This window comes from Euleptes europaea, chromosome 8 (genome assembly GCF_029931775.1).
Source record: "Euleptes europaea isolate rEulEur1 chromosome 8, rEulEur1.hap1, whole genome shotgun sequence".
In the NCBI taxonomy this organism is placed as follows: domain Eukaryota; kingdom Metazoa; phylum Chordata; class Lepidosauria; order Squamata; family Sphaerodactylidae; genus Euleptes; species Euleptes europaea.
The window spans coordinates 84,432,975-84,440,263 of NC_079319.1; positions in this window are offsets into that span (position 1 = coordinate 84,432,975).

Consider the following 7,289-nt stretch of genomic DNA (forward strand, 5'->3'; position numbering starts at 1 on the left):
ATTCAAATATGTCCCTAGAATGTGTGAGGTCAACCAACATATGAAAACATAACCCAAAGGAAAGGCTGCCTTGGAGTAATTTTTGATGCTTGAAGACTATCAAAAAACATCTTGGGATTTTAAAAAAAAGTTTCTTAAAAGCCATTTGTGACTTCTTTATCCCCACAAATCTGTGGAATGTGATACCCTTAAAAGCCCCCATCTGCATTCCTTTAAATAATAAGGGTTAAACTTAAGTTCAACAGGAAATACGGTTAGATTATCCAAGCATGTTACTGAGAACACTTTAAAGCTAGAAGAATCTGATTAAAACCAGGCCATCTCTTCTCATTGACTAACACAAGAGCAAAGGTTGTGAGAGAGTCACCAAGCCACCTTTTTTAAAAAAAAGCAACATCACTCTTCACATCCGTTCCCCGTTCCTTTACTCGAAAGAAAATGTGTTTTTAAAACAGAACTGTGCTCAAATATTTAGCAGTAGTCCGGAGAGACTGAATGTTTATGGTCAAGGAATCCTGCTGCTGAAACCCGAGATACGGCACAGACAATCTGCCCAGCGATCTCTCACTATTGCCTACATGCTGTTGAAGGGTCATTTTCTTCCAGGCATTCTGGGAGAAAGCATGACTTTCATGTGACAGCTTTTATTGTATGGGCCAAGTGATAGAGTTGTGCTTATGCTGGAGACTCACTGCTGATCGGGTTTACTAAGTGGGAACAAGGAAAGGCAGGGGCTCTAATCAGGGTTGCAACTGGCAGGAGGTTTGGGGAAGAGCCATGGGCAGGCGAAGCATCCCAAGTGTCACTAAATCACTTCTGGGTTTCCCTGGAAATGATATCGCATTGCACAGGACCCGGACTTTTAAAAGAAATTATCCCGTCGCCACTTGGAGTATACAGCGGGAGACCTGTCAGCCCCCTCATTGATGCCAGGTGGGTACCTGAGTGGGGGTGACAGCTCGCAGGTAACAACCTGACAACCACAATTGGTGCATGGGAAATATGGGAATATCCTTTCGATAATTAGAATTTACATTGGCTCCTCTGCAAAAGACCTAAATTAGGGGTGTCAAACATATGGCCCGAATCCCTTGAGAGCTCTTATCCGGCCCGCAAGCCAGCGGAGGCAGCCACACACATACCCCAATCTCAGTCTGGGCTGGCAAGGCATGGCCCGGCCTGACCAAGTGACATTTATGTTGTATCCAGCCCTTGTAACAGTTGAGTTTGACACCCTGGCCTAGATGATTCCTTGCTTTTGTTGAAACGTATCACTATTTCTAGTTTTATTGAGAGAGAAAGCCAATCAACAGAGGAAAAGAAGTAAGTCATCTGGGGTCAAAACCCAGAATGTCTCTAGTTCTTCTCTTGCAACTGCATCCATACTTTCCAAATAATCAACATTTCCTCACTTACTGTTACTCCCTCACCTTCCAGCATTCAGTAGTGGCATGCTGGTAAGAAACTTGTTTAGAGATGGGGTTTTTTTTGTGTGTGTTTTTGAAAGCAGCCTACAAAAGAAACTATGCTGCAGACAAAACTTCAGGAAGTTGTTTTGAGAAGTTCTTTACATACCAGATTTCCAAGCTCTGGGTTAACCTTGAGAAATCCTCTTTAGACTACAGCTGGGAGAACAGGATCCGATAAGAGGAAAAGATTAATGTATTATTTACCTACTTTGGGATATTGAGTCAGAGTGTTTCTGAACGTTTTATGGTGTTTCAAACGTCAACGCCCTAATCTTTCTGCTTTGCCTAAGGTATCTTATTTAACGCAGCAAGCCCGTTTCGTGAGTATGCGTATCCGCTAGGTCCAGAAAGGCTCGATGAGATGAAATTACATTGGGAAACCTGGTTATGCGAAGCTAGTCGGACTCTAGAAGCTAAGCCATACTCAAGACAGTCTCTGTGTGCCAATAATTTCAAATCTCAATTTGCAGGGCTTGGCAACTCCAGCCCGTCATTCTATTCTCCTCCTGCAAAATCCAAGGTTCTACTTCATATTATTACATTCTGCTTCATTCACAACACTTGGTAGTTAAAAAACCAAATTTTAATTAAGCCTTCTCCAGTTAGTCAGCAATAAATCTTGGGAAACGTGCACCCATGTCCGTAATGTGCACAAGTGACTTAGCAGACAGGTTTATTTGGAATGTGGAACTAATGAACTGTAACAGATTTGTCCTGGCGGTACTGCTCTGAAGAAACCGCGGCATTTTTGTGCAGATGCATTTTCTTGTCAACGTGCCCGTTAATCTAGCCATGCTATTCAAAGAGCGCTGTCCATTATTGTCCCCCCACCCCGCCCCCCAAAAAGCCTTTAAAAAGAACACTTGATCCCTCAGGTTCTCCAAGGGCTGGCAAACTTTTTCTGGGCCAAGGGCCCCCGCCCCCAAAGACAATGTCTGCTAGTGAAGATGTTGGTGTTCCAGCAAACAAAATGGGGCGTGGGGGGGCAGGACAAGGGCTGTACTTGGCCAGATACTCTCAGAGTAAACCAAGCCCCAGTGGCATTTATTTGCATTATTTAAAGTCTCTTTGTTATTTATAGTCCTTTCTCACTTGGACTCAAGGCGGATTACACAAAGTAAAACAATACAATAAACGAATGGGATATTCAATTAACAACAAAACAGGAATTAGGGTTGTAGAACTAACCAGAGGTCTAAGAACAGAACTGAAGCAAAGCATAAGTGTTAACATGACACATTAAATGATGCAAAAATTACATACAGGTTGAGTATCTCTTATCCAGACTGCTTGGGACCAGAAGTGGTCCGTATTTCGGATCTTTACGTATACTGGAATATTGCATATACATAATGAGATATCTTGGGGATGGGACCCAAATTTATTTATGTTTTATATGCACTTTATATACACAGACTGAATGTAATTTTAAACAATATTTTTAATAAGTTTGTGCACATTGAACCATCAGAAAGCAAAGGTGTACCCATCTCACCAGAGTACCTCTATCAGCTGTTAAACATGAACAACTACAAATGAACAACTGCAGGCTTTCAGTCTCCACCTACGATGCAGAGTACACTGTATGCTATTTTTTGAGATGAAACACTGAAAGCAGGCAGCACGGATCTGCCTGCATGCCGGCTTAAAGGGTCCGGTTTTTGGATCAGTCCAGATATGGGATGTTCAGATAAGGGATACTCTATCTGTCGTAGGAACCTAGTTTCAGCAAGCTGAACACAGTAGTATAGACCTCAGCCCCTATTTATCCAAGTAGATACAGTCTAGTCCAATATGTATCTAAACAAGGGTGGCTTCATACAACCAGTTTCCTCCCATTGTTGACTGTTGAAGATCATCCTTGTAGCAAGAGCCGTGAAAAACACAGAGGGTTTGGTAGGCTTCAAACAGATATTGCATCCGTTCACAAGGCTGGGTTCCACATGGATTCCACCAACACATGCATCCAGGTATCCTCAAGTTCCAGAGAGGAAGGGGGGGGGAGAAGAGGAGGAGGAGGAGGAAGAGGAGGAGGAGAAGCTGGGTTTTATATTCCCATTTTCTCTACCTTTAAGGAGACTCAAAGCATCTTATGGAAGAGGAGGAGGAGAAGTTGGGTTTTATATTCCCATTTTATCTACCTTTAAGGAGACTCAAAGCATCCTACAATTGCCCCACACACATACACACACAACAGACACCTTGCGAGGTAGGTGGGGCTGAGAGAGTTCGGAGAGAACTGTAACTAGCCCAAGGTTCCCCAGCAGGCTTCATGTGTGAGAAGTGAGAAAGTCATTCATCCATGCTGTAAAAGCAACAGAGGAGTCAACATTTAGTATGAGAGTTGGCTCGACCTGTTGGTACTTTCCATACAAGAGACAATACAGCATCTCCTATACGGAGCAGTGGGAGTGACTGTTCTGGGGCAAACAGGGCTGGGCAAAATGGAGCCTGTCGCCATGGCCAAAGATTTATATGCAACCTGTGAAACACACACATATTTGCGCTTCACATTCTAACCTCAAAATACGTCCATGAATGATCTGCAGTGATTATACCTATGGATTCTCACATTTATCAGTTCCTAGCTGAAGAGGGCCCCCCTTCCGTTCTTGTGCTTACACCCTCAATCCTGGGGGAGCCACTGACAGTCTCTCCCCCTCCTAGCAGCACCCCACATACTTGAGCAGCCAGAGAGGGAGAAATCAGGTTGCCAAGCAGGTTTGCTTCCTATTCCTCTCCGGCTTAACTGCTTTTCCTCCAGATTATCCACCCTCAAGCACATTCATTCAAATGCAAAATTCAGTACTTTAAGTGGGAGTGAGTATGTAAATATTTACCCAGTTCTTGCTGCAGAACAAATTCCGTGCTGCTCCAGCTGCATAAGCACAAATCCCACTGATTTCAGTGTCTAGTCAACAGATAACCATTTTAACCTGTTCTCTCATCTTCAAGGTCCCAGAATGCCCTTCCAGAAACTTTTAAAAAAGAGACAATGTGTGTGTGTAAAGACTCCAGGGCTCCAAATCCTTCTTCTCAGAAGAAAGGCAGGCGGTGTATTTTAACATCAGATAAACAAATAAAAAGTGTACACAAATTTCAAGATATATGCTTTAGAGCATTAAGATAGTTATGCCCATAGGTCAGTTGCATAGCTCAACAGACACAGAAAGATCGGACTCGGCTAAAATTAGGAAAAATCACCAAAGAGTAGGAAGAGTACTTAGTGGGAATTTTATCTCCCACAACATTTAAAATAAGTGAACACCACCCCATGAAAGCCCAGGTTAGGCCTATCCACACCCACTTTAGGAATGTTCTTAGCTTAATCACACTGCTGAGACAGTCTCTGAACAACACCCAGTAATATGCAGGTGAAACTTCTGAGCCACACCTGTGCTCAGAAGATGCTTAAGACAGAACTACTAATCCTCTTTCTGGAGGGTCAGACTAGGCCAAAAAGGTCACTCGTGCCATCAAGTAACAGAACTCAGGAAGGGTACTGCAGCATTTCTCACCGAATTGTTCTGGTACCTTTCAGGGTATGGAAAAGATACTCCAGGGTATCCATGAGCCCTTTTCCACCGCCATGTAGGTAATATGAAATCAGCGCCATCTTAGTTTTCTAGTAGTAGAACAGAGTAAGAGTCCAGTAGCACCTCAAAGACTAGCAAAATTTCCGGCAGGGCATGAGTTTTCCAGGAATTAGTTCAGGAACTCTCCCTGCCTTCTTCCTGAAGATTGAGAAGGGGAAAGTTTCAGTTGCCGAAGTAGAAAATGTTCTAAAATAAATTAGAGATTACCTGCAAGAGAGAAAGAGGGCCCTTTTTTGGAGCCTTAAGGTAAAACAAGTTTTAAGGAACTAAATGAATCTGAGAGACACATAAATGACTTTCAGGCAGAAGCGAACCAACTTTATGAAAACTGTACTAATTTCTTGGAAACATGGACCGGCTGCTTTAATAACATAACAGAACATTTCTCTTGGATGTCTCTGACCACAGTTCCAAATTGGGAAGCTGTACAGGGAACCTGTGAATTTATATCTGAGAGAACTGATTTAGCAACTGATGACACAGTTTCGATTAACCAGGGTGATCTTTTGAGGAGCCATTTAGAAGCCAGTCGCAAGAATGAAAAACAGTTAAAGGCACATGAAAAATGGGTGAAGTTTTTCAGCTCGTATATTAGTGAAGAGGAATACTGGAATCCGTGAGACCTAATGTCAGACAAGAAGGGACATGCTTTCTGTTTAGTGGTGAAGAATGCACGCAGTACGCGTTTAGAGAATCAATTTCTGTTATTACTTTTTAACATATTCAAAATTTGATACTAGTTTTTCTAAGTAAGCCACTATCAATACGATTGATTTGCATAATATGCAAATATGCATAATATTTGCATAACGTGCAAATTAGGCCACTCAGGGCTGGGGAACTGGAAGATGGCAACCCTAGACAGAGGTCACACCAGAACTTCAATTCACTCAAAGTGGCTGTGTTATTAAGAGACCAGTATACTTCAAAGATTATGTATGATGTATTCAACTTTTTGTTCTTTTAAAGAAAAGAGATGAGGAATATGAAAAAATTTTATTACATTGCTGTTCCTGGGAGAAGCCAGGAACTAGGCACATCTCACACCCACTTTCTGTATCTCCTCATTTGGCCTGAGCAGGAGGAGGAGGAAGATGAATAAGAAGAAGAGGAGGAGGACGAAAAAGAGGAGGAGGAGGAGGAGGAGGAAGAATTGGTTTTTATATGTCGAGTTTCTCTACCACTTAAGAAAGAATCAAACCGGCTTACAATCTCCTTCCCTTCCTCTCCCCACAACAGACACCTTGTGAGGTCGGTGGGGCTGAGAGAGTTCGGAGAGAACTGTGACTAGCCCAAGGTCACCCAGCTGGCTTCATGTGGAGAAGTGGGGAAACCAACCCGGTTCACCAGATTAGCGTCCACCAAGGCCAAGACTGAGAGAGCTCTGTAAATAAGTTATTACTATAAAGTTTAAAGTTTGTTCAAAAACAGGGAGTGTTTTAATATAAAGACAGAAATAACACACCTTGAAAGTGTTGTAACTAGCTAGGAGGGTGGCACATAGAAGAAGGCTACCATTAAATTCATGCCTGAGTATTGCCACCCTGCTAAGAAATCTTCCCCCTGAAGGAAGAAGAGCTTTCCCAAGAACCTGTCCTTTGCCTGGCTGTACAAGCACTTTTACCCTAGGGGCCTTGATGGCATCTAAAATATTTCATCTATCAGACACTTGGTAAATATTTTTGCTGTTTATCTGAAGGCGACTTGGACATGGACACACAGCTAAGGAAAACACTTCCCCCATCAGAGATTGGAATTAGTACAGAGATAATTTAAAACAGAGTAAGAGCATCTAACTGTCATGAAGTAGACCACTGTAGAAGAAACGTGTGTTTCTGCGGTTTATCTTCAGAGTGTCAGATGTATAATGATTTGTTGTATTCAAAACGAACATATTAATTCTGCCAGGTATACTCTGTGCGGGTTGAGTACCCCTTATCCAGACATCCAATATCCAGACTGATCCGAAAACCGTAGCTTTTGAGCCGGCATGCAGGCTCACTCACAGGCCCTCAGCAGTGCCATTGATGGCTCAATGTGCACAAAATTATTTAAAATATTGTTTAAAATTACATTCAGGCTATGTATATAAAGTATATATAAAACATAAATGAATTTCATGTTTAGACTTGGGTCCCATGCCCAAGGTATCTCATTATATATATCCAAAAAATGCCAAAATATTCCAAAATATGGAAAGATCCAAAATACAGACCACTTATAC